The sequence below is a fragment of the Ursus maritimus genome, unplaced genomic scaffold, assembly GCF_017311325.1.
Source record: "Ursus maritimus isolate PB19 unplaced genomic scaffold, ASM1731132v1 scaffold_29, whole genome shotgun sequence".
NCBI lineage: Eukaryota > Metazoa > Chordata > Mammalia > Carnivora > Ursidae > Ursus > Ursus maritimus.
Genome location: NW_024425452.1, coordinates 29,101,230 through 29,114,006, shown reverse-complemented (window position 1 = coordinate 29,114,006; position 12,777 = coordinate 29,101,230). Strand labels below are relative to the sequence as shown.

Here is a 12,777-nt window from a genome sequence, read left to right as displayed (position 1 = left end):
ACAAATGGGCACTGTTATTTTCAATTTTTAGTTATTACAAAAATGTTAAAATGAGCACAGATCTCCTTTGTCCAGTAGCCCTGCTATATCTTAGAAAATACACATCTTTAGCTTTACCAGTGACAAATTCCATTTCTCCATATAATCACTAACACCTGATGTTAATTGTTTTTTAGTTTATGTCAGTATATTCAGTGTGAAACATCCTATTGCTTTTTAAATTTTCATTTCCCTGTTATTGCTGAAGTTGAACATCATTCATGTCAATTTTCTTTTCATATTTCCTCTTATATCAAACTTTTCATGTTGTTACCCAGTTTTCCACTGGATTGTTTATCCCCTTCTTTTATTGGTGTGTAGTTCATGATACAATCTTAGTATTCATCTTTTATTTACTATAAGTTATATAGATTTATTGGGAGAATATCATAAACCTATTTACCATGTCAACAACTAAAATACACCTTTATAAATAAATTTTCTTTCTTAGCTGACTCAGTTTCATAACAATTTTCCTAGCACACTGAAGCCTTAGGAACTTGAGAGTGAGTTAGGAGGAAAAAAATAAAGCTGCTGGTACTTACTGGGAGTATGCCACAGGGGAAAGAAAAGAAGGCTGATGACTAGATCTAACTCAAGTGGGCCTCCTGGCATTTGCTATTAGGAGGAAATTTTATTCTATTTAATGTCCTTAATAGAAAATTCCTAGCTAAAGAATTACTTATACTAAAAAGACTCAGAATCTATGAGACATGGCTCCTTTGAAGATCATCAGATTACCTGTAAAATTCTCTGGGTTATGAAATGGAGATGTTTACCAACTTGAAGCTCCCACTGTGTGAAAAACCCTGTAGAATCTCACTGGGGGACCTCATCCATCATTCAAGGACAGAGAAACATGTCTCAAACAAGGACCCTGTGAACCACACAGGATGTCCCACGTCCCTTTCTACTTCATCTGTGCCCTTTGATTGTCTATCTCTTTAAAATTATTTGTAAAGCTTGTGTTGAATAAATATAGCTCTCTGACTCATAGAATTCAATTTGGCAATTCAGTCATGAGTTTGCTCACAAGTGTCAGCAAGTATTTTGCTAGGGCTAAGACTGACCCCCATTGTCTATTTCCTGTCTTGCTTTGGCATTCTCTGCCTATCTGATTTTACTTGACACTCCACAGAAACTGTCTTTTGATTGATTTCAGCTTCTTTGTAAAATGCTGTCTTTACCACCTTCCTACTTATCCTCTTATCAAGGTGAGAGGTTGGTTAATGGGGCCCAGATTGGAGCTAGACTGGAGTTAGGATTCTTTAACATTCATATAAAGTATAAACTAAGCATTTATGCCTCTTTTCCTTTCTTTTTTAAAAAAAATTTACAGATTTATTTATTTTAGAGACTGACAGAGAGACAGAGAGTACAGGGATTTGGGACAGAGGGAGGGGAATGAGAGAATCTCAAGCAGACTCCCTGCTGAGCAAGGAGGCCATTTCAGGGCTCAGTGTCTCCACCCTGAGATCATGACCTGAGCCAAAATCAAGAGTCAGATACTTAACTGACTGAGCCACCCTGGTGCCTCCACCTTTTCAATTTTTATGTAAGTTCCAGTTAGCTAACTTGCAGTGTACAGTGTAATACTAGTTTCAGGTGTAGAATTTAGTGATTCAACACTTACATACAACACCCGGTGCCCATCACAATAAGTGTACTCTTTATCCCCATCTGCTATTAACCGATCCCTCCCCCCCCACATCCCCTCTGGTAACCATCAGTTTGTTCTGTATAGTTGAGAGTCTGTTTCTTGGTTTTCTTCTCTCCTTTTTCTCCCCCTATATTCGTTTGTTTTGTCTCTTAAATTGCACATATGAGTGAAATCATATGGTATTTGTCTTTCTCTGACGGACTTATTTCACTTAGCAAAATACCCTTTAGCTCCATCCATGTCATTGCAAATAGCAAAATTTTATTCTTGGCTTATGGCTGAGTAATATTTCATTATACACACGTACACACACACACCCCCCATATCTTCCTCATCCATTCACCAGTCAATGGACATTTGGGCTCTTTCCACAGAAGTATACACACACATCAGTGGAACAGGGTGGGAAAACCCTGAAATGAACCCACAACTACATGGTCAATTAATCTTTGACAAAGCAGGAAAAAAGTCTCTTCAACAAGTGGTGCTGGGAAAACTGGACAGCAACACTTAAAAGAGTGGAACTGCGCCATGTTTTTATACTATACACAAAAATAAATTCAAAATGGACAAAAGACCTAAATGTGAGACAGGAAGCCATCTAAGTCCTAGAGGAGAACACAGGCAGTAACCCCTCTGACATCAGCTGTAGCAACTTCCTATTAGATAGGTCTCCTGAGGCAAGGGAAACAAAAGTAAAAATAAACTATTGGAACTTCATCAAAATAAAAAGCCTCTGTACAACAAAGGAAAAAATAAAACTAAAATCCTATGGAATTACATATTTGCAAATGATATATCTGATAAAGGGTCAGTATCCAAAATATATATAGAACTTATAAAACCCAACACCCAAAAAACAAATAATCCAGTTAAAAATGGGCAGAAGACATGAACAGACATTTTTCCAAAGAAGATTTACATCAGATGGTCATCAGACACAGGAAAAGTGGCTCAGTATCACATCAGTCATCATCAGGGAAATACAAATCAAAACTACAATGAGATATCACCTCACAAAAATTAACAACACAAGAAACAAAAGGTGTTGGTGAGGATGTGGAGAAAGGGAAACCCTTGTGCACTGTTGGAGGGAATGCAAACTGGTGCAGCCACTCTGGAAAAGAGTATAGAGGTTCCTCAAAAAGCTAAAAATAGAGCTACCCTATGATCCAGCAATTGCACTATTAGGTATTTACCCAAATACAAAAAATGCTAATGCAAAGAGATAGATGCACCTTGGCGTTTATAGCAGCATTGTCAACAATAGTAATGCCTCTTTTTCCATGTCACCTTTCCACATAAACAGTACACTCTACTTTTGTTAAAGTTTAAAAATAAAATATATTGATAAGCCAGCTTTCAGTAGCATAAAATTTTAGTAATTCCGGATCAGAAGGCTGATTCTATGAAAATCACATACCATCTAGTTACCCAGAGAAATCTGCAAACTTATAACAAAATTCTTATAAACAAAACGGAAAACTTGTCTGTTGCTTTTGATAGAGATATTTACCCCACAGATGCTTTGTAACTATTTGTTTACTGACTGGCTTTTCCTAAGTGACAGCTGCTTGAAGAGGAAGAAAGCCATTGAAAGTAGTTACTCACAAAGCTTTCCAACACAAGGTCCCAATGGCATAATGATTGAGAAATTAAAATCAATATCTTGATTTTGTTCTCAGTTTTGAACAGCCAAACAATGCAGGCCCTTAGAAAACCAATATGTCAGCAGTTTATGGAATCCTACAGAAGCCACTTTTTCAAAGTCATTTTCAAAATAAATAGAAAACCAAAGTGATTATGTCACAGATGGTAAATATACAATAATCATGATGAGAAAATTCTGTCACTCCAAACAAATAAAAACTTAATTTTAATTAGTTGATAAAGAAAAGACTCCAAGTAGGTATACACAAAATAATAGCTGTCAAGATATTATGAAAGTGTTATCCTCACCATCATATAAACAATTTTTTCAAGACCCAAGAGAACTGCATTTAAGTAAGTACACTTACTTAAGTAAGTCAACCACTACTGCAATATCTTTCACCATACATTAGTTTTGCCTAATTTTAGAACTTCAGAGAAATTTAATCATACCATATATGTTCTTTTGTGTCTGGCTTTTTTTTCTTAGCCTAGTACTTTTTAGGTTCATCTCTGCTGTTGTGTGTATTACTGATTCAATACTGAATTTAGTATTCATTCCACTGAATATGTTCAAGATAACTTGCTTATCGATTCTTCTCTTATTGGGAATATGAGTTATTTCCAGATTGATACTCAAAATTAAAATGCTATGTACACTCCTGAACAATTGTTTAGTCAACATAGCACTTGAATTGCTCAGCCATATGGTAAGCATATAATTAACCTTCTGAGAAACTGCCAGTCAGCTTTACACTCCCAGTAGCAATTAATGAGTTCCCACACCCCCACCCAAATTCAGTAGTGTTACTCTTTTCAATTTTAGCCATTCTGGCCACTGTTCAATGTATTTTTCTGATGACTGATGATATTGTGCATTATTCCTCTATTTATAGGCCATTAGTATATCTTCTTTTCTGTGTTCAAATTTTTTGCTTGTTTTTATATTGAGTTGTTGGTTGGTTCTCAATTGGATTACCTTAGCTATGTCTAAAATCAATTAGCCATAAGTGGGTGGGTCTTTTTCAAGATTATCTGTTTGGTAGCTTTTTGGTAAACTCCCTAAGATCTTCTACATTACTATCATGTTGACTCTAAATATAGTCTTACTTCTTCCTGTGGTTGGGTTCCACCTATGTCACAGTCCAGAAAGGTCCTCTAGGCCAAAGTCAATGTGATCATGGGGCTCCTAACATTTGTTTCCCTCGTCTTAGGAATCACAGTTTGGCACTGCCTTTTTTTTTTTTTTTTTTTTTAAGATTTTATTTATTTACTTAGCGAGAGCAAGAGAGAGAAAAGAGAGAGAGAGAGAGCACATGAATGGGGAGGAGGGGTAGAAGTAGACTCCCTGCTCAGCAGGGAGCCTGACACTGGCTTGATCCCAGGAACTGGAGATCATGACCTGAGCCAAAGGCAGATTCTTAACCAACTGAGCCACCTAAGCGCTCCCTGTACTGCCTGTTGTCTGAAATTCATGAATTCATATATTTATCTAGATTTTTAGCTTACACTGGAGAGGCTAACTCTGTTAATAGTAAACTTCCTTGACTTTTTAAGTTCTTTTGAATAAATAATTAGATATTTTTATATCTATGCTTTTCAAAAAAAGATCTATGCTTTTTCAAAAACAAGCATTTTAATATGTAAGTTTGGGATACAAATTGCTAATATGAGTTGAATGCAGCTAGTGTAATAAGGTCAACTTCTGAAATGTATCTCCATGAATCAGTTTCAGAAAATAACTGATACCATCAGCGGTCAATTCATATAGCAATAACCTATATGTTCGACACAGACTAAATAAATCAAGAATGTGAATATAAGATACTACTGAGTCACTAAAAATCACATTTTCTTATGAAAGCAAAATCATGAAAAGTGCTAATGATATGCTATTACACAAGAAAGCAGAAAGCAAAACTATGTGCTATATGATACAAATTATTTTGGGGAGCAAGAACCTCTAAGAGTTAAAAAGAAAACTGGAAAGACATAAAATGTGGAGTATGATATTAATATTAGTATTTTATTTTTAGATTTCTTGCATAATCCATAGTATATGTTATAAATATATATTACTCTATATCTGACAAAAATTTTAAACCATTTAAGCTTGGCATATATAATAGCCATCTAACATTCTTATTGAAATAAAGCTTGTTTTTTCTTTGTACATCCTTTCCCATTTCACCTTACTTTTCTCTGAGTCCCTATTCTCTTTTTTTAAATTATGATATGTTAGTCACCATACAGTACATCATTAGCTTTTGATGTAGTGTTCAATGATTCATTGTTTCCTATTCTCTTTCTGATTGATTTTATGATTGCCATATAGTTGTGATATTTCCCAAATTTTTAGGTATGCCCCTTTCCTTTCTTTCAAATTTTAATTTCATATTGCCTTGTGCCTACATTTAGATTACTTCAATGTTTCCTCAAATTTAATATATCTAAAGTAAACTTACTCTTTTCACAAGCATTCCTTCCTAATTATCCTCAATGACATCATTTTTCTTATCTCTTAGTTTTATAGTGTTAATTTTTCCACTGATTCTCCTCTCCTTCACACTGAATCTCTCCTGGAGTCCTCTGGATAACACCCCTTATATACAGTGGTTATCTCTATTGCTGCTTGTGGAAGGTTTATTGCACTGACAGTCCCAAATAAATAGCCTCCCTCTAGTCATGCCCTTTGCCTGTGTTGGCTCCTACTCTGATTCCATCTCCTACCAGCATATAACTGAATCTCTGAGCCTTAGATGTGATGGACCCCTTGGACTGACTACATCAATAGCCATTCTATCACCTCTTCAGAATAGCAAAGCTGAAAAAGCATAAAACTACATTATCTCTTTTTTTATTGAAGTATACTTGACATACAGTAGATATTAGTTTCAGATAAATAAGACAGTGATTTGATATTTTTATACATTAGGAATGGTCACCATGACAGGTCCAGTTACCATCTATTACCATACAAAATTATATAATTGACTATATTCCCTATGATGTACATTACATTCCCATCACGTATTTATTTTATAACTGGAAGTTTGTACCTCTTAATCGCCTTCACCTATTTTGCCTGTCCTCTCACCCCACTTCATTCTGGTAACCACCAGTTTGTTCTTTGTATCTATAAGTCTGTTTTTCAATTTTGTTTGTTCATTTGTTTTGTTTTTCTAGATTCCATATATAAGTTAAATCATATGTCTCTCTCTGTCTCATTTATTTCACTTCTAGGAACCCCCCTGTTGTCACAAATGGCAAGATTTCATTCTTTTTTTTATGCTGAGTAATACTCCACTGTGTGTCTATGTGTGTGTACTATATCTTTCTTTATCATTTCATTTATCACAGACACCTACGTTGCTTTCATATTTTGGCTATTGTAAATAATGCTGCAATGAACAAAGGGGTACATGTATTTTTTCAAATTAATGTTTTCATTTTCTTCAAATAAATACCCAGAAGTGCAACTGCTGGATGATATGGCAATTCTATTATTAATTTTTTGGGGAAGCTTTGTACTGTTGTCCATAGTGGTTAGACCAATTTATATTCTCACCATCAGTACAAGGGGGTTCCCTCTTCAAGTCCTCAGCAGTACCTCTTATTTTATTTTTGATACCAGCCATTCTGTTAAATGTGAGGTGTTATCTCATTGGTTTTGATTTGCATTTTCCCAATGATTAGTAACGCTGAGTATCTTTCCATGTGCCTGATGGCCATCTATATGTCTTCTTTGGAGAAATGTCTATTCAGATCCTCTGCCCATTTTTTAATCAAGTGTTCTGTTGTTGTTGTTACTGAGTTGTGGGAGTTCTTTCTGTATTCTGGATATTAACTCCTTAGCCAATACATCATTTGCAAGTACCTTCTCCCCTCAATAGGTTGCTTTTTCATTTTGTTGATGATCTTCATTGTGCACAAGCTTTGTAGTTTGATGTGGTCCCACTGTTTATTTTTTCTTTTGTTAACCTTGCATGAGAGACATATCCGAAGGAAAATTACTTAGACTGATGTCAAAGCATTTCTGCCTATATTTTCTTCCAGAAGTCTTATTGTTTCAGGTCTTACATTTACGTCTTTAAAACATTTGAGCTTCTTTTTTTTTTTTTAAGATTTTATTTATTTATTCAACAGAGATAGAGACAGCCAGCAAGAGAGGGAACACAAGCAGGGGGAGTGGGAGAGGAAGAAGCAGGCTCATAGCAGAGGAGCCTGACGTGGGGCTCGATCCCATAACGCTGGGATCACGCCCTGAGCCAAAGGCAGACGCTTAACCGCTGTGCCACCCAGGCGCCCCTGAGCTTCTTTTTTGTGTATGGTAAGAAAGTGGTCTAGTTTCATTATTTTGCATGTAGCTGTCCATTTTTCTCAGCACCACTTATTGAAGAGATGGTCTTTTCCCCATTGTATATTCTTGTCCCCTTTGTGGTAGATTAATTGATCATATAAGTATGGGTTTATTTCTGGGCTCTCTATCCTGTTCCATTGATCTATGTGTTGCTTTTTAGACAAGTGCTGTAACTATTTTGATTACTATAGCTTTGTTAGTACAGTTTGAAATTTGGGGGAGTGTGATGCCTCCACTGTTATTCTTCTCAAGAACTGCTTTGATTATTTGGGGTCTTTTGTGGTTCCATACAAATTTTATGATGATTTATTCTAGTTCTGTGAAAAATTTCATTGGAATTCTGATAGGGATTTCATTAAATCTATAGATGAGTTTGAGTAATATGGATATGTTAATAATATTCTTTGATCTCTGAACACAATGTCTTTCCATTTAATTGTGTTATGTTTAATTTCTTTCATCAATGTCTTGTAGTTTTCAGAATACAGGTCTTTTACCTCCTTGGTTAAATTTATTTCTAGATATTTTATTCTTTTTGATGCAATTTTAAATGTTTTATTCTTAATTTCTCTGATATTATTATTATTATTATATAGAAACACAACAGATTTTTTTTATTGATTTTGTATTCTACAATTTTACTTAATTCATTTATTACATGTAATAGATTTTTGGTGGAGTCTTTAGGGTTTTCTCTACATAGTATGTCATCTGCGAATAGTGACTGTTTTACTTCTTCATATCTAGTTTGGATGTCTTTTATTTCTTTTCTTGCCTAATTGCTATAGCTATGACTTCCTATACTATGTTGGTTAAAAGTGGAGAATGGGCATCCTTGTCTTATTCCTGATCTTAGAAGAATAGCTTTCAGCATTTTACTATGGAGTATGCTAACTAACTGTGGGTTTGTCATATATGGACTTTATTAGGTTGCAATGCATTCCCTCTGTACCCACTTTGTTGAAAGTTTTTAATCATAAATGATGAATTTTGCCAAATGCTTTTTCTGCATCTCTTGAGATGATACGATTTTTATACTCTGTTTTGTTAATGTGGTGTATCACATTGACTGTGGATGTTAAATTCTCCTTGCACCCCTGGAATGAACTCCAGTGGGCATGGAGTATGATCCTTTTAACGTATTATTGAGTTTGGTTTGCTAACATTTTGTTGAGAATTTTTGCATCTATGCTCATTAGGGATATTGGCTTGTAATTTACATTTTAGCTCTGAAGTGAGTCTCTTTTAGGAAACATATAGGTGGGTCTTTTTTTTTCCTTTATCCATTTAGTCATTTTATTTTTATTTTTTAAATTGGGGCACATAGTTCATTTACATTTAAAGTAATTATTACTAGGTATACACTTATTGCCATTCTCTTAATTGCTTTCTGGTTGTTTTTGTAGTTCAATGTTCCTTTCTTGTTCTCTTTTCTTGTGGTTTGATGATTATTTTTTAGTGTTATGTTAGGATTCCATTCTCTATCTTTTGTATGTCTTTTACAGGTTTTTGGTTTGTGGTTACTGTAAGGTTCATATAGAACATCCTAAGTATTCTGCAGGCTATTTTAAGTCGATGGTGACTTAACTTTGAACACGTTGTAAAAGCACTACATTTTTGACCTTCCTCCCCATATTTTATACCTCTGATGTGATATTTTACATCTTTTTATTTTGTGTATCCCTTAACTAGTTATTATAGATATAACTGACTTAACTACTTTTGTCTTTTAACCTTCATACGAGCTTTATAACTGATTGATTTACTATCTTCACCATGTTTGCTTTTACCAGTGAAATTTTTTATTTCATAATTTTCTTACTTCTTCTTATGGCCTCTCTTCCACTTAAAGAAGTCCCTTTAACATTTATTATAAGATTGGTTTGCTGAAAATGAACTCCTTTAACTTTTGTTCGAGAAACTATGTTTCCTTCAATTCTGAATGATAGCCTTCCTGGGTAGAGCATGCTTGGTTGTAGTGTATTTACTTTCAGCACTTTGAACAGATCATGCCACTCTCATCTGGCCTGTGAAATTTCTACTGAAAAATCAGCTGACAGTCTTATGGGTGTTACCTTGTATGTAACTAGTTGCTTTTCTCTTACTACATTTAATATTTTATCTTTATCTTTAATTTTTGACATTTTAATTATTAATGTCTTAGTGTAGACCTCTTTGACTTCATCTTTATTGGGGCCCTCTACGCTTCCTGGATCTGGTTATGTATTTCCTTCCACAGGTTTAGCAAGTTTTCAGTTATTATTTCTTCAAATAATTTTTCTGGCCCCTTCTCTTTTTCTTCTGAAATACTTATAATGTGAGTGCTATACATTTGATGATGTTCCAGAAGTCCCTTAACCTATCCTCCTATTTAAAATTCTTTTTCATTTTGTTGTTCAGTTTGGATGACTTCCACTACCCTGTCTTTCAGATTGTTCATCCATTCTTTTGCACCCTCTAATTGATTCCCTCTAGTGTATTTTTCTTTTCAGTTACTGCATTTTTTCAGCTCCGATAACCTGGTTCCTTTTTATACTATCTCTTTTTTGAAGCTCTCATTGTGTTTATCAATTCTTCTCCCAAGTTCAGTGAGCACCTTTATGACCATTACTTTGAACTCTTTATCAGGTAGATTGCTTATCTCCATTTTACTTAGTTCTTTTTCTGAGGTTTTTGTTTTGTTCTTTCATTTGGAATATATTCTTCTGTTTCCTTATTTTGCCTGACTCTCTGAACTTGTTTCTGTGTGGCATTTTGTGGGCACAGGAGTGCAATACCTCCTGGTCATCAGACCCAGGCACTCCAGGGGTGTTCCTTGTGCAGACTGTGTGTGGCCCCCAGTTGTTGGCTGAGAGTCCGGGCTGCAGCTGTTGTGGGCATGCTGGTGGGTAGGTTTAGTTGCCGGTGTGGCTGGTTGGGAGGCCTGGTGGCAACCGTTGTGGAGGTACTTCTGAGTCAGGCTCTTCCCTCCCTCTCTGGGGCAGGAGTTGCTTTGGAGGAGTCCTGGACCTGGCCAAGACTGCCCACGATGTATGGCAGGGTGGGAACCGCTTTGGAAGGGCACCTGGCAGGGTAGGTGGGTTTGAGTAGGGAAGCCACAGAACACCAGGGTGGGTCACCCAGTGCTATCAGGGTAGATGGAGAATGTTCAGAACTAGCATCGGCTAACTAGGCTGAAGGAGGGTAAGAAAAATGGTGCCTGCCAGCACTTCTGTTCCCAGAGAAAGTTCCTATAGATCCCTGCTCCTCCAGCACATGCCCTAAAAGTAGTCAGTAAATCTCCTTCATGTATGGCCCAGGTGCTTTTCAAACTGCTGCCTCTATGCTGAGTCCCAGAGTGAGTGAGATTGTGCTCAGGCCATGAAGAACAATGTCAGCTTCTTATAGCCCTCTGCCTCTCCTGAAGCTAAGCCCTACTGATTTTCAAAGATCCTAGAGTTAAGTCCTACTGATTTCCAAATCCAGATATTATGGGGGCTTACCTTCCTGGTACATATCTTTGAAGGGTGGAGGTGATCAGTGTGGGCTTCTCTCACTCTTCAGGAAGGACCTCCACACCTGTGATCTCTCTCTCATTTGTTGGTTGTCATGCTGGGGGTTTTGGCTCCCAACAGGAATACTTCTCTGCCCCTGCCCTTCTTGATGTGGCTTTTTCTTTATATCTTTAGCTGTGTTAAAGTTGTTCTGACAGTCTTCACATTCTTCTCCGACAGAGTTGCTCTGTATGTAGTTGTAGTCTTGGTGTGTCCACGGGAGGAGGTAAACTCAGGGTCTTACTATCCTGCCATCCCGATCCCTTTCCTCTGCATTGGTTAAACTACATTTCCTATACTCTCTTGCTGCTAGGGTTATGAATAGAAAGTTGGTTGAGAAACAAATGCACTCACACAACCTTTGTAGTTCAAACTGAAACACATAGTGAGACAGGTATAGCAAAGAGCACACATTTGTCTGTTGTATATTGTGGCAGGACTGTTTTCTGGAACCTATGATAATAGCAGCAGCTCCTTGATTCAGCAGGCAGCTTCCTAGTCATGATGACAAAGGCAGCAATTCCTCTGGCAGCCAAATTCTGCTGTGTGATTATGGGAGTCATTCACGAAAGTACAGCCTGAAGTTTCTTTCCTCGGCCCTCTCAACAATCCATAGCTACTTATGCATCCTTTCTGCTTAAAATGGCTGGACTGAATGTTGTTGTCTACTATAAGAATGCCAAATAATAGTCTGTCTTTGTCTTTAAACAACTATACTAACATCTCGATTGGGAAAATTCATGTAAAGCATATTAATGCATTATTACCTGCCAAAAAGTAGTTACTGTAGTGTTCTTCTTATTCTCAAGTGATTTTACAATCAAAATACCTATGTTTGAATTATGACTTTAAAATATGTTCCTTCTGCAATCTTGGTCAAGTTGCTTAACCACTCTAAGGTTTGATTTCTTTATCTATACACTAAGTAAAAAGTACAACTACTTCATGGAGATTTGTGAAGACTAAATGAGAATATGTAAATAAAAATTTCTTGTCTGTACTTTGTTATTTTCCATACAAATAATCTGATTTGATCAAAGTCATTTCCCACATTGTTTCCTGTTTTTAAACTCCATGACCTTACCTTGCTTTTTAGAATGCTGGGCACACATTTTATTTATTTTTTTACAAGACTTATTTATTTATTTTAGAAAGAGAGAGCACACATGAGTGGGGGGAGGGGCAGAGGGAGAGAATCTTCAAGCAGACTCCCCACGGAGCACAGAGCCCCACGGAGCACAGAGCCCCACACAGGGCTCCATCTCATGACACATGTGATCATGACCTGAGCTGACACCAGGAGTCAGACGCTTAACCGACTGAGCTACCCAGGTGCCCTTGGGCACACATTTTAAAAATTATACCCAATGCCCTAATTCTGTTATCTTCTGCTTTTCAAATACATTTTTCAAGTTGTTTCTTTTCCATGAAGCCCTTTCAGGGACCTGCAACCTACCTTGATCGATTCCTTGATGTTGGAGCTCTTACAAGCACCAAGTATTTTAGCACTTCACTGTTTCCCAAATGGATTTTTA

At 36.4% G+C, this 12,777-nt stretch overlaps 1 protein-coding gene across 1 annotated transcript in view; it reads right to left on the bottom strand.

The window, feature by feature from the left end:
* Positions 1-12,777, bottom strand: part of MEI4 (meiotic double-stranded break formation protein 4) — a 182,969-nt gene that overhangs the window by 55,339 nt on the left and 114,853 nt on the right. The gene's annotated exons all lie outside the window — the stretch shown is intronic.